The following is a 13,174-nucleotide window of genomic DNA, read 5'->3' as shown; positions in this document are numbered from 1 at the left end:
GATGTTCCGCAAAACAACCAATCCGTGCGCGAAACACACCAACAAGCCAATGACAGTTGAGCTACGTCACTTTTCAGCTCAACCAATAAAAATGGAGTTTTCCTAAATAACCAATCAGCTTACGAATCGTCAGAGACTCAAGAGCCAATCAGAGTACAGTTGGTGACGTAGGTCACCCAATCCCAGCGCGGCTCTGTGACGTACACAGCAGCTGCGGTTTCTCGTTTCTCACTCCGGCGCTTACCCCTCCTTCACAAAATCTTTTCACAGCGCCATTTTAAGAACACTTTTCAGTGTAAATTAATTCTTAACAATGACAATAAGGACTCATCTGTTTGTTTCACTATTTAGGATAGTTTACACACTTTCAAGTATCCACACTTCGGAATAGACGGCGCTATTCACACTAAGGATAATTTTCAATTGTCAGCAGAGTAACCCTTACCCCACCCTTCTAACACGTATAATTATGAACTCGCTTTGCTCTGAACGCACCGCGAAGTGACAGTTCTAAGAGTTCCACTTGAACATAAAATACAAATCAAACTCGCACTTTCACACGGAAAATTCCCTAATTTCGAACACACATGAAATCCGTACAGGACTCTCACCTGTTTATAGAAATCATGCACCGTTAGCAAAATAACGACGTTATCCGTACAGGACTCTCACCTGTTTATAGATATGAAACATGTACCCGTACAGGACTCTAACCTGTTTATAGATAATCATGCACCGACGCTACTTTACCCTTCACTCAAGCTCGGATATAACTAATACTTTTATCACAGTGAGTTTTATGGAAGGCACTTTGTCCCTATTCTCATGCTGCTCTAATTTCTTAGAAAACCCTCACTATACAAGATTCACACCTAGCCCTAACACTGTGCTGCACGGCGACAACACTGTATTGCACGGCGACAATACTTCTGGTACACGGCGATACCAATTGTGATACTCGGCGATATCACTACAAACAGAACAGATGATTTGCGTGACTAATTTCTCGCCACACAATCTATACCGGTATAGCTTACAGATAGCACGAATAACGGACTCAACATGTGTTAAAACATCGATCCTATTTCCATACCATAACACCTTAGTAACCCTTAGCAACCAACATATTACCTTGGTTACCCCTTAGCAACCATCAATTTCTGCTACCAGAGAATTGATCCAGCGGGTTATAGAAAATATGTCATAAACAACGATACCCAACTTCATAACCTAATAACAAACTCTACACTAACTCATGGACCCATTTATAAACCTGACATATTTTGGGCCTACTGAATCAGGTGGTCAGAATAAATCTATATACACCTAATTTACAAACTATATACAATATTATACATTAGCGGAAAGAATATTGTCATTATAACACATCCTCACTATTTAAACGACCACCATAGGCGACGTGATCTAGCTAATAGTAACCCACGCTTCTGAATAACCAAGACCAGCTTGTTTGTCAAAAGTAAGATTTTTATTACTAAATTATGGTATATAAGTTGATAGTTTTATAAATGAATTTTATTTGCATTAAAGTAAACATGTCTGTAAAGAATCATGAGAAAAAGCAGTTTAAGCAGGTAAATCAGAGTTTAAAAGAATTATTAAAAGTTTAGCATTTCTAAAACCTAAGTCCCTAGCTGAGCTAAAATAATAGAAATTAAAGTAAAGTTCTTTGAGGATTCTTACGTGCTCCACGCAAAGTCCGTCAGCACTTCACCCTCATCGGAAAGTCAGAAAGCAGCAGCCAGCCCATCTCTAGGGGCATGACTTTTTATACCTTTCTACGCTAACTAAACTACGCAAAGGAAAGTTTTCAGAAATCTTCGACGTCCCATTGGCTGAGAGTGACAAGTGACATGTCACCCACATTTCAAATCTTCCATTAGTTCATTTTTCTTAAGGACCATTGTCTCTTCCGAGTGCAACCAGGAGCTTCCTAGGTTTGCAACAATTGTATATAAATGTTCTCACTGCGTCCATTGACTTCCGCGGATGCCAAGTTAAGACCGACAAAATGTTCACTTTCGACCTTGGCCACGTCCGACATAATGATGACAGCACATCAGTTTTTGCTTTGTGAATGCAGCTTTGATGAACGCTTTATTTCAGAATGGGCGTCTCGTGACTTTTGCAGAAGTAAATGTCAGCTTTTCTGTGACTCAAGCAAACTAGGCCCAAAAGCAGGCAACTTAAGCTTTCTAGTATAAAACAAACACAAGAAAAGTATTAATGTAAGAAATAATGTAGATTCTGTATCCACCCCTGGGTTCACTAATTAATTAACCCACCCGATTAGTCAAATGTTACCTAGCAAATGCAAACAAATAAAGCAGCGTTTATATCTACCAGTCTTCAATAATCCATGAGACTTATGTGCACCTAGAATAGTAGAAATGACATCACATAGACAAGGAAAAGCAAAATAAGCACATGCTTCTTTTAATTTTGCAGCAGTTAGTAATGACAAAAACAAAAACAATAAATTATTTTATTATTTTGCACGAACAAAAAGATGCAACAAATATGCACGTTTATGAGCACACATGTTAGTCCCCCCATGTGTAAAGTTTAATCTAAGTTGTATTAGCCCGACATATCACAAATTATTAATATTATTATTCATGTTATGGAAATGTGACTTCGCGAGTTTAAACAAAATTTTGTTTTCTATCTCGCTCCATCACAACGCATGAATTTGTTCAAGCGCTCCACGCAATGTGTCATGGTAGCCACCTGTTTAGATGGTTGTACCGTAGCCTACGTTCGCAGCTCGCAATTCCCTTGGCTTCCCTATGAGCCAAGTGAGAGGAGGAACTCTCACGTGGTCTCCATGATAAAGAACAGGCTTTTCTTTTCAAATACCTCTTCAGAATTTCCCACAACTCCTGCTTCAAATTCATGCAATTTTCCATATAACACAGGATCTATCTTATGCCGCAAACATTTCACTCCATGTTCCCCTCTGTCTCCTCGGACTGTCCTCATTGCCACACACAATATGCAGTCCTGCTACACATGCTATGGGCCTGTCCTTCACTGTCCTCTTACTGGGACGCTATTCAAACCAACTTGTTGGATTTGACTGGGCCTGACCACCTCAATACTGCCGAACAGTGTGTTCCGGGGCTTTATCCTATTCCTAAAGGTGCCAGAGTTGTGGCACGTTTTGTTAATTTAACACTAAAATTGCCAAAGTGCCTCCTAATGAGATGCTGGATGTCCCCTGTGACACTCCTTGTCCCCCAGTGGCGCGACGGGATGTTGCGGTGGAGCACAAAAAATGGTTGCGTTTTGAAGGGGAGGAATATCGGTGTTTACAGAACCGCCCCATAGCCATGGAATGGGATACATTGCTTGATTCCTTTAGGGCTCAAGAGGTGGGTGATCAGTAAAACATATCCACGTTTCTAGCTGTTGTCACTCACTCTGCCCTGGGACTGCGCTACCCCATGCCTGTCGCTTCTTCTGTAGTTCCGTTACGATAACCCGGAGTGAGCTCCAACGACTCTCTGCCTCATGCCTCCACCATAAGCTACATGGTTGGACATGTTGTTCGAGATGCATCAAGACACTCATACCCAAGTCCTATAGGATCTGTGGACACATAAGTTCCACCCCCGCAAGGATGTTTCCACTCAATCAGACAGGACCCATGTGCACATGAACACGATGATGAGGGGGTTGGTACGGAATTCTCTGAGGTAGTTTGTTTTCATTCCGGAGAGCCTTATACATGGCAGGTTCACCTTATTACATGTTTTTGATGCATGTAATGTTGTCAATGATTCTACATGTCATTTTACCAGCAACTCTGGTTGTCACATTTTCATTGTGCTCTGCTTAGCAGCATGTATACTGTTCTAATGTCTGTAATGTTGCCTGTTTCATTGCTTGGCTGCTGTACATCTCACCATGACATGCATGGCATGCATACGATTCACTAAAATGCAATAAAGTTTGTGTTAAAAAAATAACAAGGGAGCGGGCCTTTGATGGCCGGTATAGCTCTGCTACGGCGGGCTATAAAGCTATTAGAACTTTCAGCCCCTTGAGGGCACAATGTTCTAATTAGAAAAATAAAGACCTCTCTGAGCCCGAAGGGGTAGAAATCCCCGAGGCTCCAAAGCCTTTGTCCACAGCTCTTGCTGTGTATGTTTTACAGTTAACAGCTGTGCGCAGAAACCATGGCTGTTGACCATTCACAGCTAGAGCTGTGAAAGGGGATAAAGTCAGTCACTAAGTGTAGAATGTTCTAAATTAAAAAGGGAGAAACATGAAGACAAACATTGGAATGTTGAAGCTCCAGGCTTCTATCGGCCATTATAAGCTCAGAGTGTCTCCATTGTTTTCAATGGAGCTCTCAAAATTCCAGTGTTATAATACCCATGAGTGCCTGGCTCCCGCCTGTCTGCATTTTTCAGTATGGGGAGAGCAGACGAAGCTCCTCCAGCTGTGAAAAGGAAAACTTTCCTTCTTACAGCCCCCAGCCCACTAGTGCTCACCCACAGGGTGGGGAAAAAGCCCCTGGACCATTTACCTCCTGCTAGAAGAAGGTGGTAAATGTCTGTGTATTTGGGCCTGTTTCCCCTGGAAGGGAAAAACATGCAGATTTGGACCTGACACTTGTCATCCTGAACCCCCAGCATAATCTAGGACACAATGGGTTCACTTGTGCATGCATCTGTATTATTTTTAAAAGTTTGAAAATTATCACACAGAAAACTTTGCCATATTATGTTTTTTGCCTCTGCCAAAGACACACGACATACCTCTTGCAGAGGTTACGGTTCTCGTTGTCGCAACGGAAATAAGCCTCATGGCTAATACTAAGAAATAGAACAAATCTAGAAAACATGAGTCTGAAAGGAAAACGAAAAGCTTCACAGCGCCACTGAGAGGTTGTCCTTCTCCCACATCTACTGAAATCACCTGTCGCTCAGAAAAGCAAGCTGCGGTCACGCATTGCTTGCATTTTCACCCATCGAGACAGGTGGAGACACTTCCTCAACCATCCGTACCACTATTTATTTATTACGTTATCTGACTTCTCAAACACCCCGTGGTAAAGGTTTCACATGTGTATCAATTTGAAAGCTATTTGAATACTGTAGATAAATATTCTAGTGAGCTTGTACAAGGGCTCTTCTAGTTCTCCTTTCCTGGTTGCACTTTTGTCGCACGTAGATACCCTTCAGGGTGGACATTGCGCAGCTACCTTTTTTTTAAACATACCCAGCAGAAACAAGCATTGGCAACATCAACAGGTCTGGCGAACAGTCAGGTGCTTTCATATTGCATGCAGTAACCAGCAACACTACAAGCAGATATGCATGCGCAGAAAATATTCAGACAGGCACCATCTGGTCCAGGTTCATTGTGGAGAGCCACGTCTGAATTTATGATTGCTTGTTACTTTAGCGAACAGGCTTAATTCTGTCTTGGTTGATCTGAGATGCAACAGAAATTAGACATCTAAATGTAAATGAGACCCAGGCAGACTTTAATCTTGATGCTGCTCTCAGAAGAAGAATTCCTGCGGATTACCTGATTTTTGATTTGAGATTTATATAGCGCATGGCTACCCAGAGGCTTCCGGGCACCTACAATAAGAGGTGTGTTGAGAGACAGAGCCCCTTAGTGGCTAAGCGGGAAAAGCCAGGTCTTCAACTTTTCCTAAATATCAGTTCATTTTGCTGTCTCCACAGTTTTGGGATTAGGTGAGAGAAGGAACTGCCTCCCCATCTGGATTTTTTAATACTAGTGGTACTGAGGAGGTGTGAGTGAGAGGCCCTTAATGATCTCGTGGGGGCATATACCGAGCTCAGATGTCTGAGTTTTTGTGGGCCTCTAATATTTACTGCCCTGTGAGCGATACAAAGGGCTTTGAATTTTACCCTGGCCGCGATTGAAAGCCAATGTAGTAGTTTCAGGGATTCTCTTACTGGCGAATGTCTATGGAGCTTGAGCAGGAGCCTAGCTGCCGCGTTCTGCACCGTCTGGAGCCTCTTGATCACATACTTGGTCGAGCCCAAGTAAAGAGAGTTCCCATAGTCCAAACGGGAGACCATCAAAGACTGCAGGACGGTTTTCCTAAATCGCTCCGGGATAAGTTCCAGTATCTATCTGAGCATCCTCAGGAGTCCAAAGCAAATGCCTGACAATTTGTTTGCCTGTTCGCTCATTGAGAGTGCGCTATCGAGCCAGATGCCTAAGTTTTTTACAAGTAGTTTAGGGACCGGAGAGTCACCCATGCAAGGAGGCCAGTTGTTTAGTGGCCTGGGGATGGCCTTGTTGCCTAAGATCATGAGTTTGGTCTTTTCGCTGTTCAGTTTTATATAGCTGTTTGACATCCAATGAGCCAGTTTATTAAGGCAGGGATCTAATAGAGAGTTTCCCTGATTGTGATCTTAGGGCAGGGAGACGATCAGCTGGGTGTCGTCAGCATACGATATGCCCAGGATGCCAAATTAATGCGGGATGGTGGCAAGCTGTCTAACATATATATTAAATAAGGTAGGGCTAAGGGAAGAGCCCTGCGGCACTCCATATTTCAAAGGCAGGCTGTCCGAAAGACAGTCCTGATCAATAACTTGCAGCGACCCATCATCTAGGAAGGAGCATAGCCACTCCATGGCTTTGCCCTGGATACCTGCTTCCTTCAGTCTGTTTTTTAGTATGGCATGGTTGACGGTATCAAACGCCACGCTAAGATCAAGCAATATGATTGTGACTGACCCTCCGTTGTCTAGTAAGGCTTTAAGTTCCTCGGTGACTACCAGGAGTGCTGCTTCATTGCTGTGCAGGGTGCGGAAACCCATCTGCGTGGATGGAGAAGCATGTTCTCATCCAGGTATTTAACCAAGGGTTGGTTGACGTGCCTTTCCAGGAGTTTGCCAAGGAGAGGGAGAAGGGAGATGGGTCACAGGTTGCCCAGTATGCCTGGGTCCAGATGTTTTTTTTTTTACAATAGGTTTTATTATGGTATGTTTCCAGGCCCGGGGGACCGATCCTGACTCAAGTGACTTATTGAGGCTTTTCACTAGAGGGGGGAGGATGGCCTCTGTCACCTTGAGAATAGCGTGCGGAGGTGCAGAGTCCAGCGGGGAGCCTGGAATTGAGCAACTTGAGAGTGGATTCCTCATCAAGGCAAGGGAACTGTGTGAGATAGGGGCAGAGGCTGGGACACTGACCATGTGGGACTCTACTTGGGCAGGCTGAATAGCATTCTGAAAGAGACCATAGATGTCGGTCACTTTCTTGTGAAAGAATGACGCTATTTGATTGCATCTTTTTATCGAGGCTTTAGGAGAGCCATTCGTTTCTTGGGGGGTGGTCAGATTTTTGACTACTCTGAAGAATCCCTGAGGGGAGTTAAGAGCCTGGTTGATTTTCTTCTTGTAAAATTTAGATTCTGCCAGTTTTAGTTCTTTGTGGTAGAACCTGATCGATGCTTTATAATTAACTTTTTTTATCAGGGTCGAAGTCTTTTTTCTAGTCCCTTTCTGATCTCTTACAGTGCTTCTTCAATAAAAGCAAATGATCATTGAACCATGGCGCTTTCCTGGTCTGGTGTAGTTGTTTGGGCATTTTTTTCAGTGGGGCACAGGTCTCTAGAGACTGGCAGATCCTGTTTTCCCATTGGTGGGAGTCATTTTCTAGACCGAGGTCCAGATTGGGCAAAGAGAGTTTCAGGGCATTTGACCAGAGATCTGTGTCGATCCATGACCAATTCTTATCGTGGACTTGACCTTGCCTTTAATCTGACTAGCTGGTTTGGATAGCTCAAATCGGATGAGACAGTGGTCGGACCATGGAACGGAAATGACATCTGACACCGTGACTAATGGATCATTTGAGAAAATAAGGTCCAGGCTATGTCCTTTTTCGTGAGTAGGTGCAGAGACCAGTTGGGAAAGTTGAAGTGCCTCCAAGTCATCTCAAAGCCTTTCAACAAAAGGGGCATTCAGTAATTCAAAGTGAAGATTGAAATGGCCTAGCAGGCTAATGTTTTTTTTGCTAGTGATAAGGAAGCTAACATGTCAGGCAGAGCCTCTAGGAATGTAGAGCAGGGTCCTGGTGGTTGTATAGACAAGAATGCCAGAGTAGGTACAGGAGGGTGAGAGATTGATGTGAAACTGCACACTTATTCAGTCTGGCTCAGCGAGTGAGGATGAGGAGCAGCTGAAAGTGGTTTTTAGAATAATGGCAATTCCACCCCCCGGTTTTTTATCTCAATCTAATCTATGGATGTGGTATCCTGGGGGGAGTGCCAGGTTAATATCTGGTCCTGAGCTACCCTTGAGCCAAGTTTCGGTAATAAATAATACATCAAAGTAGTGTTCTTCTAATAGGTTCCTCATATTAATGGCATGTCTAGGGATTGATCGGGTGTTGATCAGTCCAATACGCCAAATGGAATCTTGATAATTGAAGGGCCTTGAATGCTTATCTTAAAAAGCGATTGTCTTGAATCCACATTGCTGATAGCCTCCACTGGGCCCAGGAAGCTTGGTGGAATCCAACCACTGTTCACATGGAGGGAGTGTTGAGGGCCTGCTAGGAGTTGCTTCCTAGAGTAGGTGTACCTGCCTGCCGTTGAAGGATCAGGGTTCCTGGCCTCTGGCCCCGTTCGGCGCAGAAGGCGCAGACCGGCTTGCCTTAGGCACGCCAGCTGCATGCATCCACTGCGCGTCCGGCTCAGCACCGGACTTATATTGCTGGCCGAAAGCAGAAGTTGTTGTGGGGAAGGAGGGGGAGGGGCCGTGTCTCTCCGCGCAATCAGCTAAGCCGTGGTTGACCGGAGACACGGTGGGAGAGCGGGAAAGTGGCTGCGGCAACGGGAGTCAACATGCCCCCAGCATGACCCCTCGGTAAGGAGAAGTGAAATAAATTGATCCTCACCCTTAGACTACAGTCCCTAAGTGAATTCAACAGAATGGGACAGCAAGTTATAAGACAGTTTTTAAAAGACAATTGATTTAAGCTTCAATAGAAGTTCAGTCCGTACATAAAACCACAAGTTAAAACAATTTTTAACAGAGATAAATATTAGCAGCAAGTAAAAGGTCTCTCAGTTTTTAAGAACTGATTGGTAGCACACATACAGGTAAACTGCAGGCTATGCCTCGCACTCACTGGTACTATCATCTGGAGAGGTCGAAGTTGATGCACTGGGATGATTTTCATAAGGCAACTAGTCTCTACCATCTTGAGGTAGGGTTCATTGTTGTTGGTGATCAGGAGTGCATCATTGACTGTCTGAAGCTATGTGTCTCTGTGATTCAGCAACATCTGAAGGAAGATTGGGACTCCTGTCGGAAGATATTCTTGCTGATCTGATTTTATAATTTGATGGAGACTCCCTTCTCATTGATTTTACCAATGAAAGGGTGATTGATTGTAGGAGGCTAGATGATCTCAGTCCAGGACAGGCTTTTATCAGCAGGGAAAGAATTTGTCCTGTTTCGATGAGCATCTGGGGTAAGTTCCTCGAATGAGGAAGGACTTGACCTTATCGAGGAGAAATATGGGGGCATCAGCATGGAGGGAATTCACAACAGATGAATGTACGATGTCTTGTTCGAGGTGGTAACCTTGATACAGCTGCAGATGTGAATACATTCATTGTTAGAGAGGCCCTTGAAGGTAGTCCCCTTGAGGGTGGAGAGGTAGGCGATTGGAGAGAATATGGTTGCTTGTTTGATGAGGTCAGTGTGGGTTCTGATTTCATTTCTCTTCCAAGTGAAGAAGTGATTGAAAGCATTGCATTTGTCAATTGAATGTTGATAGCTAATTTTAGGCGGGATCGGTGCAGTGCTTAACTGCATGGAAGAGGGTGTGCACCCTCAATACTGAAGTCAGAAACCCAATGCTACTAAATCAAAGACTGAATATTGAGACTGGAGAGAAATGTCCAAAGGCAAAAAACCTCAGACAGGACACTAAAGCCCTGAAATGGAACCCTGACCAATGCTGACCAGGTCTTGAGGACGGAGACACCACTGGAGAAGAAGAGATCCTGCCAGAAGAATTCCAAGGAGGAAGCAGGAGAGGACAAGAACAGCAAGATAAACCAGAGGGAAGAAGTATAGGGTGAGAACAAGCAAAACGCCAGGAGAGAACTGCCGTTCAATCAGGAGTCCTGCAACAAAACGACAGGTCTGCACAGACCACTGTGATGCAAGGAATGAGCTACTTTCCACTAAAAGGAGGGACATTACTCATTGCTTGCAATATCTAAGAGTCGATATTGGATTGGAAAAAGGGTTACAGACTTCAAATACTGTGAGGGCCATCTGGATTTGAGTATAATATTATTCTGCAAAAGTTCTCACAAGGATTTCTGGGAGAGAGAAAGGACTGGCAGTATGGAGGCGATAATGGCATCTCCTTCTAGAGACCCCACAAGGAGGGAACAAGCAGCGTAAGGAGCAACGTTGGTGGGACGTCCGCCTGAAGGAAAGTTTAGATTGAGAATGCGGCAGCCCGCCAGCACTAGTCCCACCGACCTCCCAGCTCCGTGGGAACCATGCATCCTGCCTGCCTGGGGGACCCTTGGGCAGTGACATAAGATGGGATGCTGGCACCAGTGCATCAGGGATGGGTTTTGCACCGACTCACTAATTAGATATTAGGGCACAGAAGTGGGCGTTGCACCAGGTTACTGATTCGTTTTGAGGGCGCTGGGATGGGTTTTGTACCAGATTAATAACAAGCTTTAAGGGTTCAGGCGTGTTTTCCATTGAGTTAGTGATTCATTTTTAGGGTGCTGGGGTGGGCATTGCATAAAGTTTCTAATAGGTTTTAGGGGTCAGGGATGGGTATGGTACCGGCTTACTGTGCCCTAAGGCGAGGGTGGCGCTCCGGGTTAATGATTAGTTTTAAGGACACCGGTGTGGGTAGAGCAGCAGCGGGTTACATCACAGTGCAGTGATATTGCTTGCCAAGCTGAGTTGAGCTACGTTTTTTTAATAAGACTCACTTTGTCTTTGCTCTGACAGATACACGACCTGCCTCTTGCAGAGGTTACGGAGCTCGGTGGCGTGTCGGATCGCACAGCTAGAACTAGAAAATAACACACATCCAGAAAATAACAGACAGAGCGGAAAATGAACAGTTTCACTCAGGCGCTTTAGAGGTTGTCTATCCCACGTCCTCTGAAATCACCTGTCGCTCAGAAAAGCAGGCTGCGGTCACGCATTGCTAGCATCTTCACCCACCGAGACAGGTCGAGAAATTCCACAGCCACTTCGGTTGGAAAATGTTTCCCGTGCGTATTCATGTGAAAGCTATTTTAAATACTTCAGATAAATATACCCAGGGAGCTTGAATGACTCTCGTCTCCTTCTCTAGTTGCCACTTGTCAGAGCATAGAGGTCCTTCGGGGTGGAAGCTGGGCTCTCTCAAATATTTCATAAATCAACTTGCCTTGAATATAGTTTGACTTGGAAATGACCCATTGCCTCATCAAAAACAAGCATTGGCAAAAACAATAGGTCTGGCTAACTGCCAGGGCAGGACTGGAAACAAAAATCGATTCACACTGCAGGAGGCCATGTCTAGAAAGGAGTGATGGGGACGTGATTGGGTGATGGGGACGTGGTTGGGTGTTGGGGCGTGGTTGGGTGATGGCAGTCCACTTGGCTCTGAAAGCAGCCCTCTAGGCTGCAGCACAGTGAGAAAATGCCATAGTGGCAGAAGGGCCAGTCCGGCCCTGTGAGCCTCTTTCCTTTTGCATGCACTGACCAGCAACACTACAGGCAGACTGGCCCTGTGAGCCTCTTTCCTTTTGCATTCACTGACCAGCAACACTACAGGCAGGTATGCATGCACATAGGATATTCACAAAGGCAACAGTGAGACTGAACCCCTCCGAGTACACTTTGGACGGCCAGCTTTGAATTTGTGATTGTTTGCTAATTTTAGTGAATAGGGCGAATTCTTTCTTGGTTGGGCTAAGTTACCAGCAGACACGAGACATCCACATCTAAATGAGACTGAGGCAGATTTTGTATTAGTGAATGTCCTGAGTGGTGTTGGTTTTCTGGTAGAGTTATGCATCAGTGGTATATTGATGGCTCTTGATGCTGCCCTCTTTAAGTAGGATTACGGTAAGATGATGGTGACCAGAATGGAGCACTGGGGAAATCCACAAGTAGTCCCCCCGATCATGAGGCTGGAGTCATTCTTGTCCGTGATCCATAGTGCAACGTTGACTATCTGAAGGTTTGTGATTCTGTGATTCAGCATCATCTGAAGCCAGTTTGGTAGTCCTGTGGGAAGCTATTCCTGCTCATCTGATGTTATTATTGAGTGAAGACTGCTTTCTTGTTGATTTTACTAGTGAAAGGGTGATTGGCTGCCGGAGGCTAGATCATCCCAGTCCAGGTTAGTCGTTTTCAGCATGGGAACAATTTGTTCCTTCTTGAGAGCGTCACGGTAGGTTCCTCAACTGATGTAGGACTTGACTAGATTATATTACAGAGGATATGAGGGCCTCTCCATGGAGGGATTTCACAATGGATGATGGTAGAATGTCATCTTTGTAGGTGGTGGTCTTGAGACAGTTTCAGATGTCAATTAGTTCATTGTGAGAGAGGAGGGCAAACGCAGTTCACTTGAGGGAGGAGAGCCAGGCAATTGGAGAGGGTGTTGTTGCCTGTTTGATTAGGTTCTGATTCTGTTCATCTTCCAAGTGAAAGAAATGCTTGAAGGTGTTGAGTTTGTCAATGTAATGTTGGATTGGTGTGTTTAGAAATGGGTTGTTGCAGTGAATAACTGCATGGAAGAGAACTTTACTCACTTATGATATTGTTGTAAATGGAAGCTTTAACTGTGATGATGGATCCTCATGCAGTTGTTTTTAGATTGTTAGGTTCAACAAGGGCTTTGATCAATTTAATTTCACTTTGTGAGGAATTGGGTTTTTGTTTGAGTGGGAAGTTAACACCGCTGAAGCAACAGCCAAAATCCCTGTCAGGGTGAACCACAAACGTCACTAAATTAACCTGTGTTTAACCCTCTTGTAGCTTGACACAAAATCAGTCAGGCTCAACTTAGAGACAATGAGTGAAGCATTTATGAATCACCCAAACAGCAATAGAGTAAAAACATTACACAAGAAAAATAGAGTACATTTTAAATAATTATTTGACAT

The sequence above is a fragment of the Lissotriton helveticus genome, chromosome 6 (assembly GCF_964261635.1).
Source record: "Lissotriton helveticus chromosome 6, aLisHel1.1, whole genome shotgun sequence".
Taxonomy (NCBI): Eukaryota; Metazoa; Chordata; class Amphibia; order Caudata; family Salamandridae; genus Lissotriton; species Lissotriton helveticus.
Note: the sequence above shows the minus strand (reverse complement) of the source record.